The sequence below is a fragment of the Felis catus genome, chromosome A1 (genome assembly GCF_018350175.1).
Source record: "Felis catus isolate Fca126 chromosome A1, F.catus_Fca126_mat1.0, whole genome shotgun sequence".
NCBI classification, from domain to species: domain Eukaryota; kingdom Metazoa; phylum Chordata; class Mammalia; order Carnivora; family Felidae; genus Felis; species Felis catus.
This window is the reverse complement of record NC_058368.1, coordinates 30,057,065-30,084,884: the sequence shown is the minus strand read 5'-3', so window position 1 is coordinate 30,084,884 and position 27,820 is coordinate 30,057,065. Positions and strand designations below refer to the sequence as shown.

At 40.6% G+C, this 27,820-nt stretch overlaps 1 long non-coding RNA gene across 6 annotated transcripts in view; it reads right to left on the bottom strand.

The window, feature by feature from the left end:
• Positions 1 to 27,820, bottom strand: part of LOC102901843 — a 116,430-nt gene that overhangs the window by 55,939 nt on the left and 32,671 nt on the right. For 5 of the 6 annotated variants that reach the window (XR_006595237.1, XR_006595231.1, XR_006595232.1 and 2 more), the window contains 2 exons: positions 27,204 to 27,284; positions 25,110 to 25,152 (listed from right to left, as the gene is read on the bottom strand). This is a non-coding gene — a long non-coding RNA (uncharacterized LOC102901843). Of the gene's footprint in view, positions 1 to 20,545; positions 20,803 to 25,109; positions 25,153 to 27,203; positions 27,285 to 27,820 lie in introns of those variants that run through there. The other variant, XR_006595235.1, reaches the window with a different exon arrangement.

Genomic DNA, 27,820 nt, shown 5'->3' with positions numbered 1-27,820 from the left:
AAGCTTGAAATATTCGTTGTGAGAGTCTTTGTTCCAGCTGCTCTTGTTCAGGGTCTAATAGAGCAATTTAGGGTTAAAGCAAGGCTTAGACCCTTCTGCTAGTCTATCAAACTCTCTCCAACTTGAGAAGGCTGAGTGGAGATTGTACCCTGAACAAACCATGCATTTTTATAACTTTGTGTCTTAGCACATTCAATACAAACAGAGTAACTATTATGAGCTCCGTGATGCCAGTCCATGGTCATGGCGCAGAGGAAGGACGTCAAACCATGTTCCATGTTTTGAAGGCAGACAGGCAGGGAAACTAAACCAGACTCTCACATTCTAGATTTGGAACCTTGGTCAAATTTCATAAGCCATTTGACCCTCAACTTCTATAGACTTAAAATGGAAATAAAAGTGCCTCCTTGTGGGTATATTCCTGAGAATCAAAGAGCAGTAAGTTCACAGGGCTTTGCAGGTAACAGGTGTTGCATAAATTTTAGTTCCTTTGCATTTCTCTTCTTTTAATCCCTCCTGCTTGGGGATTAATCCACCAAAACCTTGCTTTGATCACGTCACTCCCTCACTGCAACCTGGAGTCACCTCCCACTGTACAAAGAATAAGACACAGAACTCTGCGTCACCCACCTCACCCTAACTTACCTTGCAAGCCATATCCTTCCAACTGCCAGAAAGGAACACTCAGCTCCAGTGGCTGCATGACTTAAATTGCCCCGTTTCTCACCCCTCTTGCCCATCTCTGTGCTCTGGTTTGCTTGTGGCCTTGCCTCCTCTGTGAACACTATCTTCACCCATCCCTGCCAATTTAAAAGACTGCAAATCCATTAGGGACCAGCTCAAATACTTCTGCTCCCTGAAGACCTCAAGATGGGATCACTCTTTCCTTCCTAAGTCATGCTCAAGGACTAACTGTATTTCTCATAAACTAGTTGACAGGTATGATCTCTTGTTATTGTTGTTTACTTACATATCAGAGGCACATGTCATATGATGCGATTAGTATTTGTCAATGTGTTTATTTTCCCTACTGGACTATGAACTCCTTTGGGGACAGAGACTACATCTTTATCTATTGTCTTTCTGTCTCTAGCATCTGACCCAGTGCCAGATGTCCGGTGCTCCATAAATGATTAGTAAAATGAATGAATGGATGACTTCCCTTTGTTGCTGAATTATGTCTTAGAAAGCAATAAAGTGTGTCATATTTTTATGTCTCTTACTAGGATTTGTGTGGTTCCATGCAATTATGAATTATGAATATCAATAATATCTGATGATGAATAAATGGCTCCCCAAAATGGGAGTCCTGGGAGGGAACTGAGTAGTATAAGCCATGGAGATCAGTAACTCAAAGCTCTGAAGCCACACATTTTCATCTCACACTTAAGCCTCTTTCATATGAGTTTTTTCCAGTTGGAAGAAATATGTACTTTGGTCAAAGATGGCACAGTAAGGGTCATTTAATGCCACTATCCATGCAAAACCCATGGGTAACCAAAACTAATAATAAAAATGTTAGGGAAAAGAAACCTTTCCTGTCATTAATGCAATCAGGAAATGGAAATAATAGAAGACCTTAAACCATGCATTCTGAATAGGAGCAATCTCATCCGAAGGAGATGCTGAGGATAATGTTTGCAGTGATGTTAGCAATGGTTATTTCTGTGTAGTAGGATTTGGAGTGACTTTTTTTTTCCTCTTTGTATCTTTTTCTGTTGCTCGATTTCTTTATACTGAGCTATATTGTTTTTCTAAGTTCAATGGAGTTCTTGAAAATATATCTAATATCTGAAAGAAAATATGTGGTATCTCTAATTTTTGAAAAGTAATATTATCTCTGCTCTTTACTTAAACACTTTCTACCTACTGAATTTCAACCTCAGTGACCTTAGAAAGTAAACAGTAAGCTGTTTTGAACCTACAAGAAACCATTAGGAAACCCATTCTACCTTTCCAAATACCCTACCCCTCTGGGGCTGATGCACTTAATCAATTCTTAGGAAGGTTACATAAGCCAGAGAACCATCTTTGGTTTTCACCCTCTGGAGAAAGGCCTTTCACATAATGTTAAAAGAGTTGTTAATACTCTTCCCACACGAAAGCAACATCATTCATAAGACAAATAATTGTAGCAAATAAAAAAGTTATACTGCTGTGCATATAGTTTCTCATTTGAAAAGTCTTCAGACCTACCCTCATCAAAATAAAACGATGCCAAAAGGAAAAGGAAAATTATTTTCCACCTAATTTTTACCCAAAAGTTTTCTAAACCAATATGACCTTTTATATCAGTCTCAAAATGACAACATGGTGAGGCTCACAGTCATTATTATAAGTACATTGAATTCATATGTCCTGGGAGCTAATATCTCAGCCCACATATGGAGACCATTTGAGGGTTAAGGGTAGGAAAAAGTCAGACAGGTTCAACATGAGCCAGGTGCCTCTTCAGCAAGAAAATGTTCAGAAACAGCAGGCAAAAACCAAAATCTGTGAAGTCAAGAATATATGAACACATACACAGAAAGACTCTGGAAGTTGGAAACATATAATCAACCAAAAGGTAAGTTAGAATAGATGAACCGGCCAATTCAAGAGACAGAAGCAAGAGACTAAACCTAGAAGAGATGAGTCACGGCAAATATAAGACTAGGTCTCTGGCACCCAGAAATGGGTTGAAGTCAGAGGGACCCCAGCAGAAACAGAAGGACAGAGATGTGGATACATCTGGACCTACATGCAGCTCTCTGGATGGCTAGTTACTGCTTCAGGGGTCTTCAGCCGGTTCTGCACAAGCATCACCTCCTTGATAAGCACTCTATGATTTATCAGACTGATTTAGGAGCCCTACAACACCACTACAATATCCTGGGTGTAACTTTACCACAGCACTTGGCCACATTACACCGTGAAGTTGATTCAATTGCCAGTCTCCACTAAGGGGTTGCAAATGCCCCCAAGAGTACATAGCATATCTCATTTGACATTGTATCTACAGCATGTAGAATTGTACTTTGCATAAGTTTCAAAAAATACTAGATGAATGAATGTGTTTCTGTATCTAGGATTTAAAGGCAGGGATTATGGCTACTGGCAGATAGGAGTCAATATCCTAAAACAAAACTCATAATATTACATCATTTCTCCTGTTGCCAAAAGCTTCAACTTTTTAGTGTGTTTTACCACGTCACTAAAGGCTTTCAGCCACCAGTAACAGAAATCTCAATTCAAAATGGCTAGAACAATAAGTAAAATGTATCCCATATAACAAAATGTCCTAAGGGAAAGTGACTCTGAGGCCCGAGGCACTTCCTATCTTTCTGACCTAACTCCTCAGCAGGTCAGCTGGTCTTCAAGCCAGCTATCCTCAGGCTCACAAGATGGCTGCCAAACATGCAGACATGACAACTTCCAGCAGGAGAAGAAGGCTTCTCTTCCTACAGAGCTCTCAACACATCTCACATCTCTTAGGCCAGACTTTTGTCTCAGTTCAAACGTTAAACAAGCCACTGCCAAGAGAAATGAGATCATTGTGATTAGCTCAAAGAAGCCAATGGCTATGTGGGGGAGAATGGATCATCTGGGAAAAAAAACAAAAACAAAAACAAAAACAGCGAAGTGGGAAAGGAGACGGACATGTGATTACTATAATTGCCTACAATGCCATTCATGGTCTATGTCTTGCTCCTTGCCTCCAGGCTCCTCTTCTACCATTCCTTCTATTTCAAACACTGTGTTCCAGCCAGACCTGCTGTTCCCTAAATGTACCATGAAGTTTCTACTCAACAGATCATTTCTTTTCTCTGTGCTTTTGCTCTATGTTCTTGCTTCTGCCTGAAGTGCTCTTCCCTACTGTCCGGCTGGTAAATGCCTACTCATCCTCCAACTCTCCACTGAAGTATTACCTCCTCTGGGAAGGCTTTCTTGACCTCCTCACATAGTGAACTACTCTAACAATGCCCCTCCCCATGTCTTGGCTGCCACTTCTGGCACAGCACCCATCACACTGAAATGTGTCTCTTTGCTTACACCTTCATCTCTCCCATTAGACAGAGTCCCTAGGGAGCAGAGCTGAGCCTTGTTCATCTTTGTATCCCCTGCCTCTAGTATAGTATTTATAGAAACTCCATGTAGGCTTGATAAATTGAGTAAAATTGAACGAGCTGAACTGAATCTGGCTGTGTGTAATATTTCCAGCAGTTTCTCTAATGTAACTGCTGTGAGAGAATCTTTGAAAGAGCAATCACCAGACAATTCAGTAGGGACCATGCTCTGAACGGCCCTCCACTGATGATGCTAGGGGAGGAACTTGGAGCTGTCCAGAGCCCAGAGGCCAAAGAGCTGGGCATCCTCCCTTAGAGCACTGCCCATGCCACTACTATGGTGAACAGCCATTCTGGTTTTAACAGTGAAAATCCTGCAATCCAGGAAATTTCTCAGTCCTGAGCAACCCAGATCAGATGTCATCAAACTCCCAATGGCCCTATCACTGTGGATTTTTCTCCACCACCTTAACAGAATCCCCCTCAAGAAGAAGGAGATAGGTCCCCACCAAATGTTTAATGTCTGGGGAAGAGAGAAAGGTTGTTTGTTATCATCCGCACTGGAGAAGGAGATTAAGATTTCTCACCTGGGGTTAAAGGTTTAAAAACCGTGGGTAGAAGCGAGCAAATTATAGAGACCCTAAATGGTTGTCCAGGGAAGAGAGTTACACAACATTAGTTGTTTCTAAGGCAACAACTTCTCAGATTTATGCCAAGATTTGGAACCATTTCCCTCTAGAGCAGATGATTATATGCTCATTTATCTCCAGAGAAGCCCTTAAAACCTCTTCTTTCTCAGAAAACCCATTTGGCTAAAAAACACAGTATTTAAGATAGAGGGTTACTCTGAACATTCCCAAATCCCCAGAGAAATTCTGTGGGGACTGCTATGCCATCCCAACATTTGGCTACGATTCCACGTGGTTTCAGTTCAGCAGGGTTTCATGGCTGCCATATAATCTGTTGTTTTGTGAGGAAATTCTAAAGAAATATTCAAATGGTAAAATAGTAAGGTCTCCTCAGAATAGTCGTTAATAGCCAGTCAGTCCACACCACACAAAATGGCATCCTGCAATTAGATTCACTGATGGTAATGAACGAGAATAAAAGGTGAATTCCTCAGAGAAAGACCAGCCTCCATATATAGCTGATGCTCCCAGTCACTTCTGAAGGACAGCACCCAATAACGCCCTCTGCAGGAGGCTTTACGGTTTAACAGGGAGCTCAGTTCAGCCCCTACCTACAACTGCCTGCCTTCCGGGTGCATGGCAGGACAACCACTCTCAACACCGGTCTCAGCTGTGGCCTTATCTAAGAGTCCACCCTGTTGTTGGTTACCTCCAGTTCTGTGGGATGTGTCTGAAATCCTAAGACTGGGAGAGAATCACATTTGCCCCCTTTGTTAGAACCCTCAGACTGTAAACACCTGAGGACCAAAGGACTGGGTCTTATTTTCCTTTGAGCCACATTGCCTTGGTTCATACCCCAGCTCTGTCACTTCCAAAGCTTGTGTAACCTTGATGACTTACTTAACCTCATAAGGCCTCTGTTTCTCTGAAAATAAAATGGAGGCAGTAATAGTGTCAGCCTCATAGCATTGTTCCGAGGATTAAGCGAATAAAAACTATAAGGTGCTTAGAACAGAACCTGCTCTCTCATAAGCATTATCCAAATGTTAGCTATTGTTATTCTATGTACCCTCTACATTTAGCGTGACCCCTGAATGCAAAAAACACTGAGACAAACAAAACTGTTCACGGAGCAGGACTGAAGTTTCCACTCACTAAAAAGGCACAGGCGATTAATAACTTAAAAAAAAAAAAAAAAAAAAGAAGGACTTTCCAAGTATTTACCACCACCGATTGGTTTTGCTTCTTTGTTGGAGATGCGTCCCTTTTTCTTTGGTCAGACACCTGGCTACAGTCTTGAGAGGAGATTAGAAGAAAGAGGACGAAGGAGTGCTCTGGTGTCTGTACCAATTCTAGTTATAGCAGATCCACTGAATTCTAGCACTTTAAAAAAGATGAGGAACAAATACCTGGCTGGAAAGCTCAAGAAAGACCTCATGGAGTTGTTGTCTTAACTGAACCTTAGGGAGGTTTCAATGGAGGTGGAGAAGGAGCACATCTCCAAAAGAGAAAGCAGCATGCTATTCTGGGAAATCATAAAGAATGTATAAGACATACTGATCAGCCCACATGGGTGTGGACCATGAAGGAATCCAGGGCTCTACTGTCATGTCTCCACATTCCTACCTAGTTAGAGCCCGAAGGATAGCAGAATGGCTGAGATTAACCCAGAGGTCACGTCAAGAAAGAATTCATTTTTCTTTTTCAGTTCCCATCAGTACCGTGTGGTTTCAAAGCCCAAAGAATCAACTAAGCAGCTTTTACAAACCAAAAAGCAAGCATGTTTGAATTTGAGATTGAAAGGGGACACCTTACAAATGGCATTCTACACCCCTGCTCTTCTGCAGGGCGCACAGTAGGCGTGTGAATAACTATTTTCATTGTACTGACTAGAATCACTAAGGCCATCTAAAGATGGAAGAAGTGACGCATTAGCAACAGAATCCAGCTAGCCAAAGCGGCTGGGGGAGAGTACCGTCTGTACTGAGAAAAACACATGAAGTCCAAGTTCACAGATCCTATGGCCTCTGGGTCCAGGATAAGGTTCTTAAAAGAACATAAGTATGATCAATGAGGTCATTGGCAAGGCAGCTGTTCTGCTAGACTGCCATTTAAGCTTCTCTGCATCAGAGTGGTTCTCAACCTTCCATATCTTGTACCTGGAGCCACTCCCACGTGTCCCATCAGTCACTCCGTCATCACCACCGTCCCACCATGATGGATGACATTACTGTGCCTGCAGACACCCTGCTATATTGTTCCACATGACCTCTAAGTTAGCTCCCTAAATCTTAAGACCTAAAGAAATAGCTTATCCAAATTCTTCCCTGATTCCAAAGAAAATACTGATCCAGTTTCTGGATCATGAAATGGCACGAAATGGCATGAAATGGCATGAAAATAGGGTATAAGGAAGGGAGAGCCGTGGAAATTAAAGAGTTTTATGAGAACTAACAATTAAATGCAATGTGTAGGCCTTGATTAGATTCTGATTTGAACAAACCAATGGACTTCTTAGACCATCAGGAAGATTTAAACATGGAATAGACGTTAGATGACATTAAAGAATTACTACTAATTTTGTTAGGTATGAATGGTACTGTGATGATGTTATTTTTCCTATCCTTATCTTTTAGAGATATCTACTGAAGCATTTGTAGAATGTCCTCTCTGAGATTTGCTTTAGAATGCTGTAGTTACAAGAAAGGCATGGAAGGTAAGTGGTAGGGCAAAAGAGGAAACAAAATTGGAAAACTGCTGAAAAATGCCAAAGTTGTGTCGTGGTTCACAGTGTCAATTTACTATTCTCTCAAATGTTGCAGATGTCCAAAATTTTCCCATCATAAAAAATTTTTCTTAATCTTCCCAGGCCCATTCACCAAACGAAGCATTCCATTGGTGGATGGACCCTTGGACAAGGAAGTAGCTCTACTTACTGGGCACAGCAAGCAAAGAAAGAGAAAAAGAAGTACACCTGACTGCCCATTCTTCACAGGTTGCCCACTGCTGAACCCAAGGAAACAGCATTCCTGAATGTGAACATATTGGGTGGTAGACGTGCCTGTGTATGGTAGCCCTCAGTCCACCATTTACCAGTTTCTAGACAGATGTCTCCATCTTTCTTGTCCCAGGGAAAGTCAAGATTCCAGCCTGAAATAAGAGAAGGACATCCCAGAGCAGCGCTGGTTCTTAATGGGGGCTCAACCTTCTTATGCTGCTTCCCTGCTCCTGCCCATACTCTCCTCTCCTGAAAGGTTGTTACCACAGAGACAGAGACCTCCTTCTCTAAATCCTTAGGTCCATCTCTCAGACAAGTAAGACTTGATTATTATTGGCTGAATTCTTTATCTTATTTAAAGAAATGGCGGTATGTACTGTAACTTGGGAATTAAAACATTCTACTGCCGGGTTGTTCTGACTTTTCCAAAACATCTCCAATCTTTATACCTTTATACTCTATAAAATAAAGTGTAATCAGCACTCAGACTAAACATTTTCAGTGCTGCTTTTTTTTAACCTTTTTTTTTAAATAATAATTTCAGGAATAGAAATGTTTTTGATCCTGGCAATCATATCCTGATGGAAAACTGTACGCCTTCATCTGTCAAGGAAAAATTTAAAGAAATACATATTTTTGGATGGCATAGAATTCTAGTAATGTTATGGGGAACAACTCAAGAATCTATACAATTTAGCTTTTAGCAAGATTTATAAATAACTGTAATCATATATACTAATAATGGTCATGGTAGCAGAACAGATTGAAGTTTATGCACAGAAATCCAAAGACCTTGCGACATGAACAGTCTTGCTGATAGAAAGAAACATGTCAAGGACACTTGGGAATGGCCAGAGGAAGGGGAAGAAGAGGAAGAACAAATGGGATTGCACGTGTAACAGATGTGGCTACTGTTTCCCTTCTAGTCAAACACTGAAGACATTTGTCAGTAGACAGAGGAAGCAGAAAATTAGGATAAACATTATATGGCCAAGGTTACTCTGAGGATATCTAAAGGTTATAAGTGTCCATTCCTGGGAGGTAGAACCATCAAGAAAAGTACATCACACTTACCAAGTGACACGAGAAATGTAAGGGAGTGAATTTTCATTAATGGTTGTGAAAGTCAATGTCCTGTCTCAAGGCTGAATGGATACCACTAGTGGCACAACTAACTGGGTAAAATTGCCGCCCTTCAGCCTCGAGAAGGCTGCAGCTTGGGAAACAGGATGCCAAAACCCAAAGAAAGCTTTGGGAACGGTTGTAAATAAAACTAGTATGGCAGGGAGTGGGGGAAGCTGAGCCCTGCAAAAGACAGAGTAAGACACCAATATGGCAGAAGTCCAAAAGGGGAGAAAGAAAGAAAAATTGTAATAGCTCCTATTTACTGAACATTTAATATGTGTCACATGTTCCTCACACCACCCCGCAAACTGGGTATCATCATCTTCATTTACTACAGGAGGAAATTGAGACTTGCGTCACCCAGATGTAAGTAGCAAACTCAGAATTCTACCTATTGTTGGTTCTCATTTCAAAGTGTAGACTTTTAGCTATTACTCAGGGAAAAGGATGGAAGGGGAGACCAAGAAGATAAAAAAAAAAAAAACCTGTATGTCCTACGTGAGGAAAATTTTTTGTAAAATATACCTCTATAATGGGGCTCTGGGCTGCCAGCTCAGAGCCTGGAGCCTGCTTTAGATTCTAATTCTCCCTCCCTCTCTGCCCCTCCTCTGCTCACGCTCTCTCTCTCTCTCAAAAATAAATAAACATTTAAAAACATTAAAACATATATATGTATATATATATATATATATATATATATATATATATATACACACACACAAACTTCTATTGGATTGAAAATGAGAGAGAGATACTCCATTACTGTGATTATCTCTCATTAGTAGGATTATTATACACATTCTTCTTTTTGCTTTCCTGCATTTCTCCAGGTTTTTTTTTTAATCATGAACATATATTGCTTTACCATAAGAAAAATACATAGATTTGATTTCTTTAAGTGTGAAGGAGGTTTAGAATCCTAAATCCTCTGCCTATGTTTCCAATAATTACCTGTCTTCTATGAAAATGTAAGCCCCTTGGCTGAGTTGGCAATACAGTATTTACTCAAAGACAGCAAGGCCCAGAGGACCGGAGACAACATCCAGAAGAACTGACAGTCTAAGACTTAGGGCAAAAGAGCAACATCCCCATAAGCAGAAAAACGATCAGTCTCAGATATGCTCAGCTGTTATCTCCCTCCTGTGATTTCTCATCCTGTGAATTATTCCGGTACTTGTATATTTATTTTTTAAACACACAACAGAGGAGTTATTCTCCAAGTCTCTATCAGCTAAAGTATTAACAGCTTCCAGCTGAGAAAATATCTTTTCACTTTGCTTAAGCCTAATCATTATTTTCTCCCTCCTCCAGGAGTTTGGGTATCACACAATGGATCACAGTACAAAAGGCCATGTGGGTGATTTTTTATAATGTGGCTTGTGGACTTACAGTGGGTAATTTGGGCGTAAATCTGTTTAAAGATGTCACTAGTTTGGATTTCCTTTATGGAAAGAAACACTTTACCCCCCTTCATTCTTTGGAAGCCTAAACATAAGTGTGCCCCAACCAGGAAGCAAACAAAGAATAAAAAGCTTTCTTATCGAACTTTCATCTCCTTTCTTGAAATCTCCCTTTTAAAGATGAAATTATAGGGCTGTGGAACTTTGCACTCACAACTTTAAATGTCTGAAATGTAAAACTGCGTGTCACCACCTGAGCAGGAGAGTGCTTCCTCTCAGATGGAAAAAAAAATCCTTCTAAATAGAAACATGAAATATTCAGAGCAACCAACTCTTCCCCTAGCCCAGGCTCCCCCGCAGAAATGGATTCAACTGCGGTATGGTGCTTGCTTGGGTCGGTTTCCAGAACCATTTACAAGCCTGTAGTAGCCAACTTACTGAGCTACAGCTTCTTGCTAATGAAATGAGTGAGGAATACATCCTCTTTATGAACCAATTTCCTTTGCTCCAAGGCACAAAAACAGCCTGTGCCGGCACTAGCAGCCCACACAACTCTTGCAAATGCCTGCCTTTCGCCTTGAAGAGACTACAGGAGAAGCGCCTTCTAAGCACACTTGTGACACCGATGATTAGTAGGAAGTAACCACAGATCCCTTCTCCCATGTCGTGGGGTACTCCCTTTGTCCTCCTGAGGTACCCCGCAATCTTTTGCTCTCCTCTGCCTCTTTTTACGTCTTTCTTTTTTTTACTTAAAAATAGTGCTCAGAGAGTAATCTGACATGTAGCCCGATTTCAGTCCCAATGACGGACAGCCCAAAGAGTTTTCCCTTCCTCGGACCTCTTCCCTCCGATACTACTGCCTATGTCATACTCAGAAAGGCCACCGTCGGGGCGCCTGGGTGGCTCAGCTGGTTAAGGGTCCAACTTCGGCTCAGTCACGCTCTCACAGTTCGTGGATTCGAGCCCCACGTCAGGCTCTGTGCTGACAGCTGGGAGCCCGGAGCCTGTTTCGGATTCTATGTCTCCCTCTCTCTCTCTGCTCCTCCCCCGTTCACGCTCTGTCTCTCTCTTTCTCAAAAATAAATACACATTGCAAAAAAATTTTTAATAAAAAATAAATAAAAAAGAAAAGCCACAGTCTTAAAAGGAATGATGTCTTCAACTGTGGTATTTCATGTCAGTCAACCTGAACCAAGCTCTGGGGGGCCAAGACGGATTTTGTACTCCTGACCCCAGGAAGCAAGTGACTAACTCAGAGCAATGCCAGCACCTTCCAATAGGATGGGCAAGAAAGTAGTTGTGTGTCTGTGGTTATAAACTCAGCGTCCTCCCCTACAAAATGGTGCTGACAATAATAACATAGGCCTCCTATGGCTGCCGTGAGAATTCAATGAAATAATGAGCAAGAAGCCCCTGGCACATAGAAAATAATCAATAAATGTTAGCTTGTTAGCTTCTTCTTTGCTTTTCCTTCATTTATTCACCCATTCAATTAATATTCAATGAACCAGCTTCTTCCCAGATTTGAATCACTTCCCAGTGGTGATATGAGTTAGAGCCGCAAGACATGCCTGGTCTCCTCCAGGCTAGTAGGATACAATTTAGCACCCCTTAGCCTAATGCACTAATTGGTCCCTTAGTGACCTGAAAGAGTTAACACACTATTGTAGGTTTTAATCTACCACTTCCTGACAAAAATGAATTTGAGTATTTTTTATACATAAATTCCCTAGAATTATAGTACCCAAATTCTCTCTCTCCCTCTCTCTCCTTCCCCCTTCCCTCCCTCTGCCCTTTCTCCCTCACCTTCTCTTTTTCTGTCTGTCTGTCTGTCTCTCTCTCTCTCTCTCTCTCACATACACACACACACACACACACACACACACACACACACACACACACTACAACTCCCTAAGAGCAGTAGATAGGTTAAATAATAAGATTGAAATAGTCCATTTAGAGTCTACTGAGGGCTTTTTTCTGATCACAAAGCAATGCGCTATAGAAAACTTCGAAGTTCTTAAATCTAAATTAGACACAAATTTTTCATAATCTTACAAGCCCTCCCCCAAAATAGTTTTCAGGATACACTGCAAGTATTTTGTTCTATTTTCTTTCAAACTTTTTAAATTCTTATATAATACGTAGTCCATAATTTATATATTGTCATATACACTTTAAGTACTCTGTTGCTCTTATAACTAAAATTATATCATGAACGGTTTTCTGAGTCACTGAAATTCATTGAAATATTCTAACAACAACCAAATATTCCATCATATGGACATTCCATGATTTGTTTAGCTATGAGTCTATTGTAGGACACTTAGGGAATTTTCTTTTTGTTTCTACTATAATTGATATTGAGACCACATCAGATGTACATTTTAAAATTCATTTCTGTTATTTCCTTAGGCTGGATTCTTATAAGTAAAATTATCAGATAAAAAAGTACAAACATGTTGAAGGCTTGATAAAGATTATAAAATTGCTTTGCATCGACGAGCAGAGTTTGACAATCCCTTTTCACCACATTCTGGCCGCCCTGAGTGTTGATCCGATACATACATTAAATTTTATTTTTGTTTTAATTTGCGTCATTATGATTACTAATGAGATGACCATTTATTCCTGTTTAGTATCCATTTGGTCTATCTGTTCTGTGAATTGTAGGTTTATGGTTTTGCCCATTTTATTGAGAAGATAGAGGTTTTATTATCAGTTATATTAACTCATTATATATTAATATTTTCCCACTGTTTTATTTTTAATCTGAAATATTTGCTCGACAGAAAAGGGCCATAGACCTCAAGCAAAGCTAAGGTATTTTTCTTGTTAATAAATATATCCCATCAAAATATCAATAATGCATAATTTCCTTGTTTGCGTTTAAATTTTTATGATGTTTTTGACGCAGAGATTGTAATGTTAAATATTAAAATCAATCTTTTCCTTTACGATTTAGTCCATTGCTTATATACTTAGATAGTCCTTTCCCCATCTGGGATAGGATAAATATTTACCTAAAGTTTCTGCTAGTGTCTTAAAGTGGTTTGATTTTTCATGTTTTACTTTCTAATTCATCTAGAATTTACTCTGTTGTATAGCAAGAATGTAAATGAAACTTTCTCAAACACATATTTTTAGTGCCATTTATGAAATAATTCATCCTTTTTAATATTAATTTCCCATAAATTAGCATCTATTTATGTACCCTACATTGTTTTCTATTCATTTGCCTCTTACTGGTTCATCTCGTATTTTGAAGTCTTAAAGGTCTGGTCATTCCCTTCTCACCCTTAAAAAGTCATATTTTTCAAACTGTTTCTATTCTAAATTGTTCCTTCCTTCAGATTAACTCTAGAATTATCTGACCAAGTTCCAAAAATTCCATTACATACATACATTACATACATTCATGAGCTAGTTGCAATCCCAATCAATATTCCTTTTCCCTTTCTTCCTGCCAGTAGGGCTCCTGTTTTTTCAAGGGAAGAATGGCCATAGCCTCTGACGATAAATTTATTTCCCAGACTCTGCTGTAATTAGACTAAACAAATGAATCAGTTTTGACCAACGAGGCAGTGATGGCTTAAAAATATGCTCACAAATTCTTTGGTACTCTTCTCCCCAAAGGGTGGAAGGGACAGTGTTAGTCTTGCAAGGCTAGTTTATACAGTAATGTGATTTCTGTCTTGCTCTCTCTTGGACTGCTTGCTCTAGGGGAAGCCACCTGCCATGTTGAAAGGATACAACACAGAGACTATGGGAGACACCCACGTGGTGGGTAACTGAGGTGTCCTGCCAACTGCCATATTGGCAGTGAACCATCTCAGAAGTGGATCCTCAAGCCTGGTCATGCCTTCACACGATGGCAGCCCCTACCAGCATCTTAACTGGAACTTCATGAGAGACCCTGGGCCAGACCCACCAGCTAAGCCTCCATGGCATTCCTGATCCACAGAAACTGTGAAACAATAATTAATCAGCATTTGTTTTCACTTTATTTATCCCCTGCAGTAGTCTCGTGGTTGTCATTTTTGTTGTTTTGCCACTGTTTTGGAGGTTACTTGTTCCACAACAATAGATTACTAGTACATAGGTATACGCAGAAGTCTTCTGCAGGCTCTTTACCTTTCCAGATAAATGAGAAATATAAGGCTGGAACCACCCTTTCTTTTCCTCTTTTCCTCCTTAGGTATTGGTGTAATGCCTGAAGAATAGCAGCCATCTTGCCACCATGAGGCAACAAACATGAGTGTGAGAGTTGGTGCGTTAAGGGTGACACAACAGAATGACCGAAAGCTGGATGCTTAAAGATACTGCTGAGCGGCTGGAACAATAAATAAACACAACCAGCTGGTAAACAAGTCTTACTTAAAAACCAGCAAGTCTCTCTCTCTCACTATGTGAGGGAAATAAACACTTTGTTTGATGTACCTTTGGCCAATTAATTAGTTACTGCCACCCAAACTTTCTTAACGAACGGTTGGGGTCAGATTTTGCTCCGTGGTCCTGGTTCCACAGAACCTCCTGGTTCCACAGAACCAGGTATTTCGTGAATATGTTTAGTGTGATTTTAGAGCAATGAAAGACAAATGTTAATAGTTCTAATGCAACAAATAAATTTAAAAAAACACATGTAGACTTCCTTCAAAAACTCTCTGAGCTTGTAGGAATAATGGAAGGTGAATTAATAAATGACAGCAGAATCTAGATTACCTCAGGGAAAAATGCTTCAGAGTATTTAGCATATGAACAGGCTCCCTTTTGCTGCACTTTTTTTGTGCTGATGTAGATTAACCAGTGGTCAAATTGCCTACACTGGGGTATTGATCACAATTCTTCAAAATGCCCATGAAACACAAAATACAGTAAAAAAAAGGTTTTTTTTTCTAATTCTACAATCCTACATTTTGAATCCTACACTCTGCACTTCTTTTAACAAATAATTAAAACCAGCTATCCTTAAAACATTGTTCATTCAGAAGTGATCTGTCACCAGTACTCCCCAGCGAGGCCATCCACTTATTTGTCTCTCTCAGGACGTTATTTAATCTCTGAAACGTGAAAATACATGTTATTTTATTTCTAACTTACTACATTTTACAGTGTATATTCTCAGAAATGGTGTCATTCACACAGCTACCAGAATGGGTAAAATGTCAAAGATACAATGTCAAGTCATGATGAGAATGTAGAGCAATCAAAACTCTCAGACCAGAGTGTTAACTGCCATTATTAAATGGAAATGTTGGACGACTGTTTAGTATCTGCTAATATTGAACATATGCATACTCTTTGGCCCATTGAATTCCACTAAGTATGTAACCAACCGAGATAGTACCTATGTTCACCACAAGATATATACAAGAATGCTCATAACAACATTATTCATAATAGGCAAAAACTGTGAACAACCCAAATGTTCATCCACAGTAGAAAGGATAAATGAACTGTGGTATGTTCATCCAGTGAAATGCTAGAGCAATGAAAACGAATGAACTATTGCTCCCAACAACATGGACTCTTAGAACCTCAGTGTTGAATGAAAGAAGCCAGACAAAAAAAAGCCTATATACTGTATGATTCCACTTATTTGAGGAAACGTTTTCTTAAAAAAAAAAAAAAAAATGACCAATCCAAATAGTGATGATAGAAATCAGAATGATGAAACAAAAAATGATCAGCCTTGTCAGGATAGGAAGTGAAATGAGCACAGAGAATCTTCTGGGGTCTGGTAATTTTTTATTTCTTTACCTGGGTAGGGCTTTCGTGGGATATTTAGTTTGTACTTTGTAAAAAACCATCAAAGTGCATGTTTTTCTATCTATATGCTATGTTTCCCATAAAAATGGTGCCACTGCTTCCAAATTATTCCTCCAGTATAATTTTTTAAATGCAATATATTTAAGTGTTAATATAAAGCAGACCAAGTTTGTGACTCATAGCAACTTTTGCTTCAACAAACTGAAGGTAGAAAAAAATTGAAACCACTGTTCTAAAACAAAATAAAACAAAACACAAATAGTTGTGTCATTGGTCCCCCACCCCCCCCCCCAAAAAAAAGATGAAAAACAAGGGCAGTATGTTTTTGGGTAGGACAAAATAAATATTACCGGTAGTTTCCCTTTCCTTACCCCTTGGGCTAAATTGGGCCTCAAAGGAAGGGTGATAACAGAAGAGATGGAGGGGTTCACACTCTTGCCTTGCCTTCCTGCATCTGACGGAGTGTGGAGTTGAGAAATGGCAGTACAGGAGGCTGGCACATGGCCACATGTGGGTTCTCTATCTTAATTTGAATACAGTTGGTTTAGGTTGACCTGCTTCCCAATATTAGCACTGGCACACCTTGTCCACTAGAAGTGTGGGTGACCGTAAGAGCACCTAGGCCAACAGTTGCTTTGGACACCTATCAAAATTCACCTCCACGTCCATGACTCTGACTCTCAGGTCACATTTAAGATTTAAGAAAGATTTAAGCCCCTGTCCGGTTCTGTGCTGCCTCTCACGTTTGCCCATAGGCACACACTCTCTAAGACAGTATGAAGAATGCATGTTAAAGATGATTTCTCTGGCTCTTAGGGTTTTATTGGAGGATTTAACTGGAAGTCAGATGTCCAAGGTTGTGAGGTTCCATCTTAGAGATTGATTCTGAAAACCAGATGTCTCCCCAGAGTCCAGGAGTTCTGACTCGCACTTGATTTTTTTTTTTCCCCTATAAAAACCTACTCAGAATTTGGCCAGAAAAAATAATTTCAAAAGATATATGAAGCAGCTTAAATATTTTACAATAAAAAAAAATTTATCCAGGTCTAGAGAGATCCACATAGACTATGTGATAAGAAAGTGTAGTATGTTTATAACAGTTTTCACAATTTTATATACGGCAAAGCTATTTATCCCCAAGAGGGAAAATGGCATGCACCTTTACTTCTTCAGGTGCCCTGAATTTGGAGGTTTAAAATAGTTCTTTGTTGCACCTCCCTGGGATTTTGACAAATGCTTCAGGCTATTGGAAAACTTTAAAGGGATTTAACAAGAAACGGCATTGCACCATTTTCTTTTAATCTGTGTACATAGTTGTCTAGTTATGGCTAGCTTTAAACCACCCAAAAGCTGGGAACATTTTAAATCCTATTTGCTTCTTGAGTGGACCACTCATTAATGAGCTTATCTGCTTGCTTACTTTTGAAGTTAAATCTTATTTCTACATCTATTTTTCCTAATAATTTTTTTGTGTTAATTTTTTGGGCAAAATATTACATGTTTGTCTATTAATTGTACAGTTCCCAGACTTTGGAATTTGTTTTAAAGACATGTTTTGAATGTGCAAGGCTCAACCCACACTTAACTTGTTTCGTCTATGAGGTAAATACCCCAAGCTTAGAGTTATTTTTCAAGATACTGTTAAGCACTAAGAGCGCACATCCTACCCTACCCCTACTTCTCCTCACCACTCCTGCCCCCCCCAAAATAAGCCCATTTTCATGCTTCTCATAAAAGACTCAAAAAAGACTTTGAGAACACATTCATTAGACCATGAGTCACCATGAATTCTTCTAATACGCTTTTTCTTAAAGTTACATTCTAGAGAGAGCCCCATATGCATCTATGGATTTACAAGGCAGGATGCACTCTCAGCTCGCACTTCTGGGTCTGTCTCCATGTGGAGGGGGCCATCTTCTCACATCTCCAAGGAGTCCTCATCTAACCTTGAGAGCTCAGGCCATCCCTACCCTGTACCTGCGCTTTCTTTCTCAGTTCTGCTTTCTGGATCCTCTTTTGAGCAACATCTTGGAAGTAATTCCACTTTCCCTTACATCCAAAGATGAGGTTGTCTTGCTCAGTAAGCAAATCCAACAAGAAAACTCTATCTTCATCATGTGCACTGACATGAGAACGACAGACACGTGGTAACGGCCGATTGGCAGTGGAGGATTGGGGGGAGCTGGCAGTTAGACGTTCATTTAGAGTAGCATAACCCCCACATTCATTTATTTACTTATCGTCCTGATGGGCTTGAGAAAAGGCTTGGCTACGTAACCCCATCTCCAAAGATAAATGTAATTAGTACTTTTGGGTCATAATGATTTGGGAAGGGGCTAATTATACCATCAAAATCCTTCTGTCCTTGCAATAACCTACATCTAAAGTGAAGATTAAAGTTATTCAGCCTTTGAAGAGAAGCTTTTTGTTGGGGGATTTTCAAGTATGCTTGTCAGGTATATGCCCGTCACTGGTAACATCTTCGGAATATACTTGTCGTCTCTCTGACACCAGTAAATCCATTCGTTCCCAGCTGTAATTTATCTCTTGATAAATCATGCTATCAAGTTGAAGTGTGAAAGCAATACCCTTAGGACATAAAATACCACTGAATCCACTGTTTGGTTAATTTATTACTATTATTAGGGAACTGACAGGATTACTTTAAAAATCGAGTGCCCAGAGGCCCCAGATTTCTATCAGGTCTTCGATACTGGCACAGTGTTCAATCATACCCAGCTGACCCAGCCACTTCCCTCAGCCTCCTTCTGCTCCCAGTCCCTTTGGAGAATCCTTCTGGGAAGGGAGAAATGGCTGAGCCGGACACGGGCTCTTCCGGAACATTCAGACAGATAGGTCTGACAGTCAAGAGATAAAGCCTTGAGGCTTCTTTCTCAAGGAAGTTGTTTGCTTTCTTAAAAGGACTGCCTCTCTATTCAGTCCCTGACAGCATGGCTTTATGTACGTTGAGGCATAGCACTAAACACTGACGTGGTACAGCGACAGGAGTTCCAAGCAGGAGGCAGCAGACGTGACTTGAAATCCTAACTCTGGCATTTACTAGCCGTGTGACCTTGGACAAGTTATTTAGTTTCTATAGCTGCAAAATAGTGTTAATAAGAGGATTGCTGAGAGAATGAATTAAGACAGGTAGAAATGCTCGCCTCACAAGAGGTGACCAAAAAATGTCTGTTGCTCCCTTTTAATGCCATATTTTTTGAAGCAGATGTTATAGAGATGTGTCAATGATCTTAATTTGTCAACCATTAGTGATTATCCAATTCTCAGTCATACTTAGGTTTGTTTTAATTGTGGGATTCGACCCAGCATTGGGCATTAGGGTACACGATAAATGAAGACACCTCCATAAGACTTTTCTCACATCTTCGACCCTAATGAAATGTAGATTAAATCCCATTAAAACAAATGCCATAACCGACCCCAACCTTGCAAAAAGAAAAGAGGGTGGAGACGGCCTAGGAAACAGAATCCAAGCTACAGCCAACCTAATAGTATTTCAAACAGCACTTAAACTTTTCAACATTCTAGCATGAACATTGTTGTAAGAGGAAATGCCCAGTATAAATTACCAGCGAGCTGGTTTGCGCACACGATGGCGGCAGTTCAAGAACCTACTTAAGCTTCTGCTATTGTGCTCTGTACTCTTTCCAGCCTTCTCCTTGACAAGCCACTTCCATTGCCACCTCAAGACCTTTGCGCTTGCCTGTCTCCCAGCCTAGGATACTTGTCCCTGATCTCAACTAACCTCTTTCACCACTTCATGCAGACCTGAGCTCACCATTCTGGAGGGGCCTTTATTAAATACCTCACTGGAATGGTTCTCATACCCAATGCCCATCCATTAATTGGCCCCTTACCCTGCTTTTTCTTCATAGCAGTTAACCTGACATATTATTTTTTGGTCTCCTACTAGCATGGTAGCCTTTAGAGCCCAGAAGATATTTGTCTTATTCACCACTACTACAAATGTCTAAAATTATGCCTAACCTATAGTGGAGACTGAGATGAAGAAAGGCTGGTGTCCTCCACTATCACACAAGTTCAAAGCGTCCTTCTGCAGCCCACAGCACTTCAGTTCCTAGAAGCATATGTCCCAGAACAAAAGTAGAGCAAAGCCAAGCGGGCACCCCTACCCAGACTCATTCAGATTCCTATAATCTTTCGCAAGTCTACAGTCATCTCCTAACTGGTCTCCCTTCCTCAAGGTTATGTTCCAATTTCTTTTTTTTATCCACCCTACAGACTTCCTTTCTTGTTGATTCTGGTTTTGTTTCCCTTTTGTTGACTTGGTGTTTTTTATTGAGGTATGATTGACATACAATAAGTTGCCTGTACTTGTATAATTTGATGACTTTCGACATCTGTATACAACCAAGAAACCATCACTGCAATCAAGATAATGAACAATTCTATCCTTCCCAAAAGTTCCTTCATGCACCTTTGCAATCTCTCCTTCCCACCCCTGCCCCAGCTGCCCCAACCCTCATTCCCAGATTAGTTTATATTTTCTAGAATCTTATATGAATGGAATCACACAGTACGTACTTGAGGGTCTTTTGGGGGGAAGGAGTGCTGGATGCTTTCACTCAGCATAATTATTTTGATATTTATCCACATTGTTGTATCAATGGTTCTTTCTTTTATATTACTTAGTGGTATTATACTGAATGGATATACCACAATTTCTTCAGCCATTCACCTGTTGATAGACATTTGAATTGTTTCCAGTTGGGGGCAATTGCAAATAAAGCTGTTATTAACATCCATGTACAAATCATTGTCTAGACATGCTCCCCTTTCTTTTGGATAGATACCTAGGAGAGGATACAAAACAGGATACAGAACAGGATGTATAGTATATGTAAACAAAGTCATGTATAAGTATAGCTCTAGGTAACCACGCATACAGAAATATATGGAAGAACATTTCCCAAAACGTTTTAAGAGTTAAATCTGGATGATAAGTTTTCACACAGTTTTTCTTTTTTCTCTGCAATTCCAGAAATGTGTAGCTTTTTGAAAGTAGGCAAGAATTCATTTTATGACCAGAATAAAATAATAACATTATTTCATTTAAAATATATATACTAATAAAGAGGAGAGTAGCTAGGCTCTACTGTTCTGCTAGATCAACGCCTTCACCCAAGCATGGAAAGGAGGCAATTCTTCTCATCTTGCTAATTAAGCTTCCTGAAAGCAGGTCAGCCCTGGGTGCAGGCCACACAGATGGGCATCTGCATGGCATGATTAGGAGCTATTGAGCTGCTCTGCCCAGCCCGCCCTGGTCTCATCCTTGAGCCCTGCAGTCAGGCTTTAAAAGCCTAAGTTTCTCATTATTAGTTATTCCATTTGGATACTTCAATTAGGCAGCTGTTAAAATTCATGGGGAAAAAAAAAGCTATTATTAGTTAAGGACATGATAACCCAATTAATTCCCCCAGCAAAAGGCTGAACCATTAGATTATTATATAGAAAAGGGAAGAAGGGGGAACTGGCAGGAATTGGTGATAGGAGTGGGAAAATCCAACATAAACACACTCAGTCCCTGGGGAAAGTAGTGAGAGGGTAACCCACAGAAGGAGGGCCTCTAGTGATAATCACAACTAGTTTGCGAATGGTAGGGCAAAGCTCGCTCCTCAGTGGGACACAAATAGCTAGAAACCGCACTCCTTAGTGGGACAAAAATAGCTGGACACGAATACTCTGAGACATTTTTTCAAAGAACCAATCACACACACTTTGATTCTCCATCAATACACGCTTTCCTTCCTTTTGGCCACATCTGCACACGTGGTTGATGGCCATCAGCTGCAGACCAAATGCGACAAAATAATATTGTGATGCGTTACCCAGTGTTTTTCATTCCCTGTATTTTCTGCTAACCCCCTTGTGGCAGATTATGTTTTCCCTAGATGGCCATACCAATATATGTCCATATGCTCACAGTGTGGCATGGACAAGCCTCCCCATCCAGAGGTGGGATCAGTGTTCTCTCTCCTTGAATGCAGGTGGACCTTTGTAATTTCCTCAACCAATGAAAGGACACCATGTGACTGATGAGGCTTGTCATAAAGAGCAATATGGCTTCTGCCTGCCTCTCTCTCTCTCTCTCTCTCTCTCTCTCTCTCTCTCTCTCTCACCTCTTGCCCCTGGAACCCAGCCACCATGTTCTGATAAAGCCCATGGCACATGATGTGGCCACGTGAGGGTCTTCCGGCTGGCCTCACCAGCTAGGCCCCCAGCCAACAGCAACCTCCAGATACTGCATTTATAAGCTTTACGATGATCTCGGCCCCACAATGTTGATGACTTTCAGCTGAGGCCCCAGACACAGGAAGAGAGATAACTTGTCCTCATTGCGCCCTCTCTGAATGCCTGACCCACAAAAACCATGAGACATAACAAGTATTTTTGTTTTGAGCAATAAGTAACCAGCATACTACCCTACTCTTACCACTGCCCTCAGACTAGGATGCTAAAAGAGAAAGGGGTCAATTAGTTTTTGAGTTTCAAAGTAGTTTTTCAACAATCGTTTCTATGATGATGGCTTAAAGGAATTAAATTTGGAAACTAAATATCCTGGCATTTGACTATCAAAAGACAAAAGCCCTAAAGAACTTAGAGGCATAATACTTATGACTTAGGCAAAAAATTCAGAAAAAGGCAAGATAGGAGTGAATTTTCCAGTCTAAGAGGATACTAAAAACAATGTTTTAAAAAAATTTTGCGGAAGAGAAGACAGAGTCTTCTGAAACTTCACTGCTGGAATCCAGGCAGTGTAGACCAGAGGTGTTGATGGGTATCTCAGTAAATGCCAAAAGGATTGATGAAGAGGATCAAGGATGGGGATAATCAGACATCTCTTGCCCGCATTGGTTAATGACGATCTGGGACCAGATGGGGCCCACAACAATCCGTACGTTCTAAGGGCAACTTAATATCAACCATGAGGAGAAGGAAAGAGTGGAAAAAAAAAATAGGATTCACCTGAGACTGATCATGTTAAATATTCTGCCATCAGTAGCAGGGAATGATTGAAATACTGTGTAAATTTACTTACTAGAATATTAAGTGACATTATTTATACATTAAAGTTATAGCTTAAGGAATTTGTACATTCTTCACCATTTTGATATTCACCTTCCCTGATAAAATTGTAACCTCCAGGAGGGGGAGAACATAAATGGCCCAGAGTACACACTCGATGAATATGTTTTAATGAGTAAATAAATGAATGAAGAATTCGAAACAGCTCTGTTGTGGAAATCAGAGGCCATGAATCATCTCACCTCTGTTTCCAACAAGCCAGGTGGCCTTTAATAGGTCCCTAACTCTCTTGGGGCCCAAGGGTTCTGAGCTATAAAATTAGATGATCTCCAAGTATACCTCCAACTCTCCTATCCCACTGGACCGTAAGCTACTACACAATAGGAATCAAGATCCAATCATTTTGTGAGCCCCAGGACCTAGCATAGGGCCTGGTAAATAGCAGGCACTCGATAAATATTTGTTGAAAAATGAGATGAACATTACGTTAGGTTTCAAACCCTAATCAGGACAATGTGTAATTTGGTTGCCTTTTCAAGTACATAAATGTTAAATGAAAACTAAAGAGAAATAACAAACCGAGAATGTCATAATGTCATTTTCACGGTACAGCAACATTTCCTAACTGCCCAGCATTTAAGGAGTAATGGTTTCATTGCCCGGGAGTCTGACACGGTGATTTGCTCTGACTTGCATCCCTCTTATTCTGACTGACAGCCTCTCTGAGCTGTCTTTTGGTGGGCAGCGGTTGCCCCTGGTGCATTTTTGATCAAAAGTACATACGTCCTGTCATCTTTTATAATCCTCAGAACTTGAAGATTGTCTTTCACTTAAGTTTTCTGAGCTGAAATTAGGTTTGAATAATAATCAGGATTGTGGATCTTCCAAAGCAAAGGTACTTTATGAGAAAATGCTATCTTACGATTCTTCCAGGCATAGAATTTCAGAGTTGAAAGATTTTCCCATCCCAGGATTTTATCTTATTAATATTCTCCTTTGCAATTCAACTACCAAGAACTGGAAAAATCTCTGATTGTCCTCCAGCAATGGCATTAAAGGCTCCTCATAACATACAGCACCAGAATTGTGCCATAATTTAGTGAAATTGAACACTGCTCTGTGACTGCTAATTTTCCATCGAGATGATTCTGTCTCTAAGCAAGAAGAGAGAAGATGAAAACTTGATAGGAAAAAAAAAATCCCTTTTTCTAATTACTGTGAAGATTTTCAGACGCTTTAGGGTAAACACACCATTTTACCTTTGCCCTTATTTTTACCACAAGGTTCTGCTAAAATCCTTTTGGCTAGAATGTCAAAACTGAGTTTCTCTTTTAATCTTCCACTTGGAAAACCCAGTTATAATTGTATAGTGATGATGCGCTCTGTTCTAGGAGACTGCTGTATCAGCGTATTCATTTTTAACCTTTATTTTCAATTATTTGCAGTTTGGGATTTAGTTCCCAAAGTCAATTTGGGAGACTTCTTCTCTTTTAATAAAGGAAGCTAATTTACCCATTCTGCAGTTGCCAAACAATCACATTGAAAAATATGAGCATATGCATGTTCATAGACTCATTTCAGAGACTCTGAGTCTAGAAGTATGCTTTTTAAACTTTCCTAATATGTTAATCATTAACATAAGGTATTATTTTGCCATTTTCTATTAATTTCAACAGAATCTCCCTGTGCCTTTGCAGTGGGATTAATACAATTGGACTATAGATCTTCTGGATGAAGTGGGTTTTTTTAAATAGTCTTGTAATAATAATAATAATAAGTATCTTTCTTAAAGAAGGCACCCATTAGTGCCATTGAAGTCAACGTGTAGTTGTTTCCTTGCCAATATTGGTAATTGAAGGAATTTTAACACCTCTTAGAACATAAAGTCACATCTCTACTGTAGCAAGCCTTACTCATAAGATTATCATGTTGGGAGAAAGTGGACCGTGCCCGATGGGATGTGATTTGAGAGTCTCCTTCCTCCTTCACGTCTACCCCACTATGCAGTATGAAGTACACATACTACTCATCCTTTTGACTTAATGAGATCTCTTTTAGAATGCAAACACGTTACCTGAGGATCACGATATATTGTCACGTCACGGCGTGTGGAACACCTAGGAATTAATTTCAGAAATTAATGAGTTAGGTATGGAAGGTTTGGGCTTTGAATATATATATATATACATATATATATATATAGCCATATATATGTATATATTTTATATTTTTAGCAACCCTCTCCAATAGTATTTTATACATGCCATTATCACAATTTTTTTTTTAGCATTTGTTTACCTTTAGGTAATTATCTTTGCCTAGGCTCCCTAGAGATGAGTCTGAGGCAAAGATGAGAGGCCAACGTTTTGCAGAGGTGCAATTCCAGGGAAGCGACCATGAGGGAGAAGGGGAGAGAGGAAAGGAAGGAGGACAGGCATAAACAAAGTGGTGGGTTACTGAGCTGGCCACATCTTCCTGGAAAACATAGTCAGCTATTCAGTCACATGACTCTCCACCCCTCCTAGTCACCTGTGTGGAACCACTATACCTGGAACAGTCCACGTGGACAGGAAAGGAGGATATATCAGCCAGGATCCTCCAAATCTTGTCTACCATTGCTCAAAGGTCACCCCCATAATGTGTCACCTCCCCACTCACTTCTGAGTTATGACATCTGGTCCCTCCGGGAAGCCTCTGGAGAAGCTCAGCCCAGGGCCAATGATGCACGGCTACCTCTGAGCCCAGAAGTGCCAGGGAAGTCACAGGCCTTGTGTGTTTGGTCAGGTCAGATCTGAGCCGAGAAGCCCGAAGGCCTCCACTCCGGTGGACAAAATGAAACCCATGCTGAGCCCAGGTGGTGGCGGTGGCATTCAGACTATGGCAGTGTTGGCCAGGCCATCCACTGAGCAACCATCTAAGGCCAAGAGGGCAGGTGGGGCTGAGTAAATCTGGAAAAGTACATAAAATGGTCTGGAACTAAAATTACTGCTCTATTTTTCTTAGACAGTGTGCTCCTTGATGGCAGACATCCTATCTCACCATCCCAGCATCCTTGTATCCCCAGAATTAAGGCCCAGACACACCATAACAGACTGGAGTAAGCCCTGTTAACGTACATTTTTTTGTAAATGCTCATCTTACCTGGTCATCCTGGGCACTAGAACACTTATGATAATTGTCAGATGGGTTCACCCATGACAAATGTTTACGTGTGGCACTTTTGGGAAGGGATTCTTTGATTTTGGCCACTATTTTACAAACAGCCAAAAAAGACAAAATGAGAATAAACACACTCCCAGGGTAATATGGTAATGAAGAAGATAGGCTTCGGAATCTAACAGACCTAGTGACATGTTTGTATAACCTAACTGGATCTTGGTTTTCTTTTCTGAAAAATGGAGAGCATGATATCCGTCTCACCGCCCCGTTGGGGAAGCGTGTGGGATTGTGCCATGTCAACTTGGTTAAGCTGGGAACCGTGATGACAACTGTTTCCCAGAGGGCTCAAGGTTAGGATTGGCCAAAAGAGAAACCTGCCCCAAATTTGGGAGATGGAAGTGAAGCAGGAGAGAGGGGAAGGGCAGGAGACCTTTCCCTGCAGTCAGACATGGTGACGGTGACACAGCAGTAAGGATCCCAGCCGGTGCTGACTTCCCTCTGCTCCACACCTAGCTTGTCCCCCGGACGGCGGCTTCTGCTCATCAACAGCAGCCACAAGCCCACCCCAGATGCTTGGCTGCAAACCACAGAGGCAGGTGCCACACAGAGGCTGTAGCTCCCCTCGGTCCTCTCCAAGTAATCCTCCCCTTGCAATCCACCTTCAGCGACTGGACGTGCTTAGTTTCCCAGATCTCACTGCGAGCTCCGAACTGCCTCTCTGGGCCACTGCTTCAGGACAACCGGTAAACGACACCGCCAACCCTCCAGCTCCCTCTCCCAGGCTTTCACTTCCCCCACCTTGCACAGGTATGTAATAAACCTGCTTTCCAGGGAGAACCCAATTTGCAGCTTTTGCTGATATCTGTGGTCCGAATACTCCCACTTTTCAAGCCATCGATATGAAGTCATTGAACATGGAGCTGGGAAGAAAGGTGCACAAGTGCTCTCAGGAGCTCATGAGCCAGCCCCAGCTCGACCCCGAACAAGCCCCTCATCCCATGACACTCACATGGTTGCTCTCTTTCCTTGACTGAACTCGGACTCATACAGCCAGATTACAGGGTGATGGGCATTGCACTCAATACAGCACCTGGCACACAGGAAATGCTCAATAAGTTAAAGTTAGTGGGTTATAGGAACCAACCCTCATGTTGTCTTTGGCTCCAAACCAGCTAAAGGAAGGTATGTACCTGCAACCTACAAAAAAAAAAAAAAAAAAAAAAAAAAAGTCCAGAGATAAAAGGATTTTCCAACTAACGCAAGAACAATTTTTACATAGATTAACAAAATGCTGTTTGCATCTATTTACAAATTAAGTAAGCAAATTCCATTTCCTACAAAACAAATATGAATTAAGGAAATAATAGAATATTTTGCACGTGCAGCAGTGGGGAAGGTTGCACTCCATGAATATTAAGCAGCAATTTTGTAGTTAACATTAAATGACCATCTCGGGGAGAAATTTATAGTTACTGAATCTGAGGCAGAAGCTTCCAGCTCCTTTCCAATAAACTTATTAGCAGACAAAGCCTGCGTGCATAAACTTAAATTTCAATACTGCCCTTCCCCTCCTAGTCTGTTCTCTTACCTGTGTTCTTCGCTAGCTCTGTAGTTGTGGTCACAGAA